General features: G+C 49.9%; 1 long non-coding RNA gene across 1 annotated transcript; it reads left to right on the top strand.

Moving 5' to 3' along the window:
- Nucleotides 1–2,209: 2,209 nt before the first annotated feature.
- Nucleotides 2,210–4,226, top strand: LOC149994784 (uncharacterized). Its single transcript, XR_016507709.1, has 3 exons — nt 2,210–2,514; nt 3,223–3,349; nt 4,071–4,226. It is a non-coding gene; the product is annotated as an uncharacterized LOC149994784 (long non-coding RNA).
- The last annotated feature ends 5,611 nt before the right edge of the window (nt 4,227–9,837 follow it).

The raw sequence follows: 9,837 nt of genomic DNA, 5'->3' as shown, positions 1-9,837 counted from the left end.
GGACCCGGAGGCGGCGACGATGAGACCCGGCGGGACCCGGCGTGGGCGGCGGTGGGATCCCGGTGGCGGCGGTGAGACCCGTGGGGCGGCGGTGGGACCCGGCGGCGGCGGCGATGAGACCCGGGCGGCGGCGTTTGTACCCGGCGGGCGCTGCGGTGGGACACGTCGGCGGCGGCGATGAGACCCGGCGGACACGGCGGCGGTGGCACCCGGCGGCGGCGACGATGAGACCCGGCGTGACACGGCGGCGGTGAGACCCGTCGGGACCCGGAGGCGGCGGCGGCGACGATGAGACCCGGCGGGACCCGGCGGTGGCGGCGATGAGACCCGGCTGGAGGCGGCGGCGGCAATGTGACACGGCGGGGGCGGCGGTTGGACCCGGCGGCGTGGGCGGTGGGACTCGGCGGCGGCGTCCATGAGACCCGGCGCGAACGGGAGGCGGCGGCGGCGGCGATGAGACCCGGCGGGACCCGGAGGCGGCGGCGATGAGACCCGGCGGGACCCGGCGGCGGCGGCGATGAGACCCGGCGGGACCCGGCGGCGGCGGCGATGAGACCCGGCGGGACCCGGAGGCGGCGGCGATGAGACCCGGCGGGACCCGGAGGCGGCGGCGATGAGACCCGGCGGGACCCGGAGGCGGCGGCGATGAGACCCGGCGGGACCCGGAGGCGGCGGCGATGAGACCCGGGGGGCGGCGATTGGACCCGTGGGCGACGTTTGGACCCGGCGGCAGTGGCAGTGGGTCCTGGGGGGCGGCTGCGGGACCCGGCGGCGGCGGCGGTCGGAATCGGGGCGCGGCGTTGGGACCCGGCGACGGCGGCGGGACGGGGAGGGGGGGGGGCCGGCGGCGGCGGCGCGACGGGGGCGGGGGGCCGGCGGCGGCTGGACGGGGGCGGGGGGCCGGCGGCGGAGGCGGCGGAGGCGCGGGTGCGGCGGGGGGCCGGCGGCGGCGGCGGCGGGGGGGGGGGGAGCGGGGGGCCGGCGGCGGCGGCGGCGGGGGTGGGGGCGGGGGGCCGGCGGCGGCGGCGGGGGGGGCGGGCGGGGGCCCGGCGGCGGCGGCGGCGGGCGGGGGGGTGACGGGGGGCCGGCGGCGGCGGCGGCGGGGGTGGGGGCGGGGGGCCGGCGGCGGCGGCGGGACGGGGGCGGGGGGCCGGCGGCGGCGGGGGGAGCTGGGGCGGCTTCCGGGGCTGGGACGGCAGCAGGACCCGTGGCGTCGGTGGAAGTGCTATCGGCCACCGCCCCTCCCGCCGCCGCCGCTCCGGGCCTTCCCGCCGATAGCACCTCCGCCGCCGTCCCCACTTCTGTCCAAGACTCCGCCGCTGATCCGACAGGCGTGGCCACCGACCCTGCACCTGCCGCCCCCGGCTCTCCGACGTCCTCTCCTACCTCCTCTGCCACTGGGACCGCCGCCGCCGCTACCACTCCAGCCGCTGCCACGCACCGCTCCTGCCGGACCCGATCCCGCTACCGCCAGCAGAGGTAGGAGAGGCCGTCGGAGAGCCGTCGGAGAGCCCGGGGCGGCCGGTGCAGGGTCGGTGGCCCCGCCTGTCGGATCAGCGGCGGAGTCTTGGACAGAAGCCACGTTCGCATGCGCCTGCCCGTGCCCCAGCCGGAGACGGAGAAACTGCAAGCAAAGTAATACACACCGACGGGAGCAGAAGACCTCAGCCGGTCAGAAGGATTGAGGTACTTTGTGATGCTTCTATGATCTTAGCAAACTTTTATGCCACCGAGTGGAACCTGCTTCATTGCCCTAGGAGTCTTGTATAGTCCCGATAATGAGTGAGACATCCTTTGACCTGAGTGATTAGATGCCTCTAGAATCTGTAAATATGACATACATGACTGCATTTTCCCGAAGGTGGTGGCACCGGCTGTAAGTGATGATGGAGGAAGCAGCGATGGGCCCAGTTCATCACAGGAAATAGTGTGGGGTAGGCCAGGGGAGGGAGAGCGAGGGCTGGGTGCAGGTGGGCCAGGCTGGGGATCATGGGGAACATCTGGAATGCAGCCCGCCTGGGGACTGAACCTGACCGCGAATCGAACGGATGACCTTTCACTTTGCGGGACGATGCCCAGCCGACTCGCCGCACCGGTTCGTCAGGGCTGCGCAAACTCATTTCAAGACAAAAAGTAAAACAATAAACACAACAAATAACATCCAAAAAAAGTAAGTTCCTTTTTTTAATAATCTTTAGAATGTCGCCTTTTTCTGCCTTTTTAATTTATGTTGTATATATCAAGTATGATTTTTTACTGCTATACCATCTGATGGCTTTTCTGTTTTTCTGTAATTATTCAATGCAAAATACGCAGCCAATGTTCCACGAGAGCTGGAGCTGGATGGGTGTGCTCTTTGTGCACTGCAAGAAGGTCGTGTCGGTTCTCATGTAAAGCACTTGAAACTGACATCAATGCCTGTGAAGTGAAGACGGGCATGCTATGGGGACATTTCATCCTTGTTCCCTCTGGCTTGAAAGTTCTGGTGTTTCTGAAGTCAATGGCCTGATGAAGGCAAGTTGGCTATTTCAACCCAATATTCTGCCCTGTGCTTTCAAAACTTTGACACAAATCTGTCCGTGTCATGGGTCACGTATACTTCTTTATACTCCTAGCTCTTGGCTCAGTGCTCCTAGTTCACATAGGTTCATGTACACATAGTTTTTCTTAGATAGCTTTAATGATGCCGTTTTCTGAGGAGAGAATTCTGGTCAGTCTTTTCCTATTTCTTTGCCGTTGCCGTTGGCAAGTACCCAAAATGCTAGATCGGGGGATTCGAAAAACAGTTAAAAAGATGTGATCACAGGTGGCTTCCCGCCCCCACCCCCCCGGGCCTTCTTCTGCTTTGTGCTTTTCTGGAATTTTTACAGTGAATTTCTTTTGTAAATGAAAAAATAAATTTCTCCCCATTGGAATACATTACATTCAGTCTCAATAAATGCAAAGGAGATACCAATGATATTTCACATTGTTTTTCCTCAAAGCACTGAACAAATAAAAAATAGACTTAAAATACAGCCATTTCCAAATTATTACATCTTTATATACTTCATTCCTAAGGGGACTGTTTTGTTTGGATCCGAGGGATTATAGTGCTTTGTTGTCTACATGTGTACATACACTTTTTTTATTTCTTTTTTTATTATAACTGAAAATTTGAAGTTTAGTTTGTTTTCATGCATTGCTTTCTCTTTTGATTTTTATTATTTGGTTCGCATCTAGACTGCAAACAAAATAATACGTACCATCCGGAGTAGGAGGCCTCAGCTGTTCAGAAGTATTAAGGCCCTTTGTGATGCTTCTATGATCTTAGCAAACTTTGATGCCACTCAGTGGAAGACTCAGAGTGGTATGTATCTAAAGAATGAGTGTTCACTTCTGGCTATGTTACTTTCTGTGGGGATATGTTAATTTTGGAATCCATATGTTAATCTCTCTAAGATCACTAGCAGTACAGTAATTACAGATATGAAGGTCCTGATGATCACAATTCACACATGATGGAAAACTTAATTTTTATCTAATAGCTTCAACCCCGTCCACTTTTCCACTTGATATCCTTTGGTGCGACTGATAATAAATGACTGCACTGACTTCATTATTTGATTTCTCTGGGTAATCGTCTGTTGCAGAGAATTGTAGAGAAGCAAGTCCTTTAACTGAGTAGCTGAGAGTTTTTAGGGTCAAAAGTGTTTTAGAATGGTGTTAGTTACTCACTGTGCCCTTGGAGTGAAAAGTGAAAAGGCTTCCATTTCCTCCATAGAATGCCTTGCCCGTAATCCATCCCTCTTCTTGCTGGGTCTGTACGATGGCTATAAGCTGCTGTCGTTTTTGGTTATATGCCCTCACTTATCAGTATCTTTCTCCCCATGCTTTAATAATGATATTGCTTTTTCTGTTCAGAATCAGAGCTTCCCCTTTAAATCCTTACTACTTTGAGATAAGAATGAGACTTCTCGTTGTGTTCCTCTAAGCAAACAAAAAGTATCATCAAGCCCTTTATTTCCTTTTAAATAGTAATGTGGCAGGAGTATATTATGTCATCATCTAATGTAATTTTTTTTTTTAAGCATGTAATTACCTTACGGTGCTCAGCCCGGCCCTCAGACGGAATGCGGCCACCGAGCAGGGGCAGGTCACCTGCAGACGCGCCGTGAGCCGTGCTGACCATCGCCTGCTCTGACCCTGAGCTGCGTCGGGTCCTGAGCCCCGGGGTCTTCGTTTCTAAGCCAGAGCCTGAGCCACGGAGCAGCGGCAGGTCGGGGGTGTGGCATCTGCTGAATGGGGCTGTAGTTCAGTGCTAGTCCTCCGTTTTTGGTTGTCACTGAAACCTCTGTATTTTAAATACAAAAGACATAAGTAGTCTAAGTTTGAGTTTGAAATGAGAGGTGCGGCGGGGCATGGCTTTCTCAGGTACAGTGAGAGCAGTCAGCCGTGCCGTCTGTGCTCTGAGCTGAGCAGAGAAGGAGGCGAGGCCAATAGACTCAAACTCTCGATGAGCCTGAAGACTGTTTAATAAGTGTGCGGGAGAAGAGGTTTGATTAGAATGTGGAACTTAAGATTTCTAAGCAGGTGTAGTTTTCGGAAATTAGAAACTATACAGTATAATCCGCATAAATGGTTTACTGAAAGAGAGTAAAATGGAATTACCTTGGAAAGAGATGAAGGATATTATGAATATAAAATGACTTTATATATCGGTCCTCTGCATTTTAAATTCTACCTGCAACTACTTCATTTTTGAAATCACCTTTTAATCAAGATTTCTCTAATTCTGTCCAGAAGTAGTTCATGTGTGTTTTATTGGAGGTGGACCTTCTAAACAGTGGTAGGGATGAGGAAGTCAGGCAGAGCAGAAAGAGAATAAACTAGTGTGCGCTGTAGTACTGAGGGGATCGGGTGACGAGTCATTTGGTGCCTCTGCAAAGTTTATGTGCCAGTTGGGAAGAAAGTCAGTTAGCTGTGGAGCCTCCGAACCTCACTGTAATTTTCACTTAGAAGTTGCTTTTGAACCAGGTAAACTCCTTCTTGCTCCCGGAACAGCCCTTTTAGACTCGCCAGAGACATCGTGGATGGGATGGGCGTTACTGGTGTTGAAGGCATCTTCGGAAGGTAAGTGATGGAACGTAAGGTAAAGACGATGATTTTTGACGCCACGATTATTTGGATAGTCGATTTCTATAGGTTATAGAATTCATTGCTAGAATTACATCTCAGTGCTTTGCCAGTACTAAGGGCCAGACCCTGGGTGAAAATCATTATCATTTCCCCTTCTTTCAGATAACCTGGGACCTCTTCCAGTATATCCTATGGACTGTCTTTCCCAACTTCTTCCGGAAGCCTCCCACCTTTGCCTTTAATACCTCTGTTCTAGCTAACTCTTCTTTTTTACTGCTGAAACTCCTATCGGGCGCTCACAGTCGGGCTCATATGCCTTCCCAAAGGAGCTTACGGTCCACCTCGAATGTCTGCTACAAGAAATGTGCAGTTCCCTGTAGCTTTCCCACCACAGGTCTCTATACTCAGCTTTTAATGGGGCAGAGTCTAGTCAAAGTAAACTAATAATTACCATCATGAGTGACTGAAAGAAATATGTTGTACTATTGTATCATTATATTTGCAGATATTTTAATTAATGTATAGTTGACATAGCATCTTACATTACTTTCAGGTGCTGGGCGACGTAAGGATCCGACATTTACATACCGTACTAGATTGACCATCATCTAGTGGCAAGTAGCTCCTGCTCTAACCTAGTAGTCGGGATGTCCCCTGCTCCTGCTGCTGCCAGCCGGCGCGGCTCCAGCCCTCGTATTCGGCCAGACAAGACCTTGCAAATCCCTGATCCCGGCCAAGCGAGCCGGCCTTCCTTTTGGAACTTCAGCTTTCACCGCGCCCTACAGTCCAGCCCCAAAAGGTGCACAGCGCCGGGACTGAGACACCCCGCCCCAGCTTAGTCGGCCTCTCTTCCCGCGTTGTCTTCTCTCAGCCGCTTCTGTTCTAACAGGTAAGACTGCGGTATGTTTTTTAAATCACTTCCTTCTTGATTTTAGAGTTTGCATATGTGATTCCTAACGCACGTCCTTGGGTTGGAAATACTTTGCGTTGTTTCTCTACTCCAACCCAAGAAGACCATAGAGTCTCTTTATAATTGAGGCCTTCATTCCTTTTCATTAGTTGATTAGTAAAAGAGTCCTTCCTTTGGCGGTGAAACTGGTTTGGATCTCTGAAATCTGAAGCCATGTCAGTGCTCTACTTGAAATCACATAGGGGCCCTGAACTTGTGGACAAACCACTTATATTCACAGTCGATCCCGCCACACTTTTTAATGGGCCTGGAGGACGCTCAGAACCGCATAAACAGACACCAGATTTTGGTACTGCTGATTCAGTGCATTAAACATGTAATGCTCAATACATTGTCCAGTCTCAGCCCGAAGACCTGCTGGGAAACGCAGTAAAGCCATCAGTAAAAAAAGCGTTCTTAACTTTATAATGCCGGAGTATCCTGCAACGTCCCTCATACCTAGAATTGAGTCTTCAGTTTTTATTAAGACCTGTGTGGTAAGCACTTGCTAAGACACGTTTTAAAAACTGTTGGTGCCTATAAACAGCAGGGGCAGTTAGCTGTTCTGAATTGTCAAGGTCATCCATCCCTCACGACCTCTCTTACTAAAATTTGTGATGTCAAGCCACTTGCTCTGGCCATACCAGTTATTTTGGTATTAAAATGTTTCTCCATGTATAACTTAAGATGCCAACCACAGCACTAGATCTTGTGTTTTGAGGAGCTTTCAATAAGTTAGACCTTTTTCTCTTCACTCAAAGTTGGAACTAATTGAGGGGAAAAAAAGAGAGGGGGGGAAAAAGAAAACCACAGAAGAGCCTTGGGAATGGGAATAGGATAGAGATCAAAATGTCAGGTTGCTGCTATGAAAACTCTTGGAGAACAAGACTCGGGAGTGAGGTCAGCAGGGTTGCCAGTGCTGTCACACTCGTAGCCTGGCCTAGCGTCGTGCGTGAGAATTGGGCCTGCAATGTAAACGCCCTCACCCAGCACAGGGAGAGAGGAGAAAGAAAGTGACTGGTGCTTATCTCCTTTTAATAGATCAGTTTCACCACATGAGGAAACACGAGTCGAGGGATGTCACTGCCCCGAACAGTGGCCCGGGAAGGAATTCATTCAGAATGGGGTGAGAAGCCCGGAGCCCCGTACGACTGTAGGTCCCTCCACAAAGAAACAAGAAGCCTGTGCGCGCAGTGAGTGTGTCCCTCCCCCAGTCACCGACCACGTGCCTGGCCTCTGCTAGTTTTATAACACGGTTCCTGCTGTTGCTAAATACGCCATCAAGGTGCATTTTGTTCTTCTAACACGTATGTTCTCCTTTCTAGGTCCTCCCGTATGCTCCTCTGTGTGACTGGACCATGAACCCTTCGAAAGCTTTGTATTCACAGCAGGGGCTGGGGATGAAACTGAGCTCCACTTCACTCTGCATGCGGACGACCAGGAACGCAAACAGTCTCCGGTGAGCAGTGTTTTAGGAAGAGCCGTCAGTTGTTCAGATTTTCCTATTCCCGAGGCCCTTTGAAGTGATCTGCCTCATTAATGCCTTTGTGTTCTTGTCATTAGTGAAATTGGCCAGAGTTTCAACAAAGTTCCTGAGGATCTCTTGATGAGAATACAAGAGAAGCTCAAAGGAGTGGAGGAAGGAGCTGTGCTCAGTGTGGGTGGACGAGCCAGTTTACTCCTACAAGAGGCCATGGACCCCCAAGACCTCCGCCGACCTTTCCCAGGGTGGAAAACTTGCGTGTGATATTCAGCATATGAATCACTCTTGAATTCAAGCTTTGGAAATTATACACTGGCCTTATCTCGAACCCACGCACATAACGTTGAATATATAGTATTACTCCTTAACTAAGCAACCTAGCTACTGTGTTTTTTTAAAAAAATGTGAACTTCTCACTTGGGTCACTTAGACATGCTTTGAGGGTCTCAAGGAACATCTCTTCTTGCGCCCTTCAGACATAATTGTCATTCATGCTCCGTTTCTTGGCTAAACAGCTATTTGTTTTTCTTCTCAAGTACACGCTGTATCATTTTCAGTAGAATCTCTAACTTGACGCTTCAGCTGAAACAGAGGCGGCAGGAAAGCAAGAGCGTCACTGGCAGCTTTTCCTCCAGGATGAGTACAGCAAATGTCCTGCTGGTTTTGAGGTGGCCTTTCCTTACAACCTGCTTCCCCGATTTTACGTGTGAATGAAAGATATTCAATATTCGTATGTAAAAGGAAGAAAGCCCCTTCAAAATAGTAACTACCTCTATATAGCATGGTCAAACTACCTTAAAAATAAGCAATGTTGAAAACAAGTTAGTGTTTAAGAAGTATTTTTGGATTTTCAATAGCAAAATCATGCAAGGTTACTGGATAAAGAGTTGTTATATTGTGGAGAACACATTTCAGAGACACAGATATAGTATGGTTACTAGTTTTAAAAAATGTATCTTGGACCTACTCATTCTTTTCTCTTTATCTTTGAAGCTCTCTGTGTTTCCTATTACTTCTCTTTGGGTGATGCCTTTTTCTCTGTTTTCTAGTCATGAATTAGCTTGTCAGCTGTTCATATAACCTCCTAAAATTATTCATTGGGTTGCTGTTAATTTCTAGCTGCGTATCATTCTTCAGATCTGCCTGTTGTTTCAGGGTGCCTAGTTGTTTTCTTAACTTTTCAGTTCCTTTTACGTCAGTGGTCACTTTATACATGCTCATTTTATAGTGTCCCTAATGGTTCTATTAAAACAATTTCCTCTTGTCTGTATGTGTTGATTCTCATATCTGGTAGACTGTTTACGCAGGTATTTTGTAGTTTTGAAAGAGGAGCTCATTTTCAGCAGGGCTTTCTCTGTACTACTCTTGAGTGACGTGTGAAGAATAGTGCCTTCTGGATAAGTTTCGTGTCTCCTTATGTCCTATTCCCAGGGCTGTTACCGACAAAGGACCGCTATTATTTTAATTTCTCAGCTTCAGAGTTTCCAGACCTCGAGGAATGTGAAGGCCCCCCCAGGCCAGGACAGACACTTTTCCTCTTCACCTGCCTGTCCTAGTGGCAGAGTGTTCTCTTGACTTCCCTCTCACTGAGGGGTCATCCGCGATTTGCCTCCTGTTTATGGAGGGCTTCGGGGGAGGGGCATTTAATTCCTACCTGCTGCCTTTTGCAAGGCCAAGGTTCCATGAGTTCCCTTATAGCTTGTTCAAGCTGAAACCCACAGGTTGGTGATGAGATGGGCAAATTGTGCCAGGCCAGCTAGGAGAGCCAGAATGTCAGCTCACAGCTTATGTGTTTACTTTTCAGTTTCCTTCCATTTTGGCCCTCAGGATGTCCCCTTACTTTCTTGTAAGTTCTCCTCTTCATGTAATAGATTGTTTCTTACATCTTCTTCAGCATTTCTGTGTTTTGTTGCAGAGGAAGAGTTGAGCTATCGAGTTTGCTCCACAGCTAGAAATGGGACACTTTCCTGTATCCATACTGTCATCAGATAACAAGTAAAACTACTGACTTACCTATTGGTGAATAGAATTCCTCTTCCACCCTTAGGAAGGTGTTCGTTTCTGCTGCAGAGATTAAGAAACGGGTGGTTGAACTTTCCTCGTATTGTTTAGGTAACCAGTTTATGTAAATAGTTGTTTCTCTTTTGAAGGGTTAGCGTTTCTGTCTCTTGCCAATAGCAAGCACTCACTCAGCTCTTAGCTCCCCATCTTCCTCCCCCCCTCAAACAATCTCTAGCACTTTGTAGACTATAAATTTCTTGGTTTGGTTTCTGGAGCGCTGTTCTTA

Source organism: Furipterus horrens, unplaced genomic scaffold (assembly GCF_987537825.1).
Source record: "Furipterus horrens unplaced genomic scaffold, mFurHor1.1.pri manual_scaffold_13, whole genome shotgun sequence".
Taxonomy (NCBI): domain Eukaryota; kingdom Metazoa; phylum Chordata; class Mammalia; order Chiroptera; family Furipteridae; genus Furipterus; species Furipterus horrens.
The sequence above is the reverse complement of the archived record's forward strand: the minus strand, read 5'-3'. Positions and strand labels throughout refer to the sequence as shown.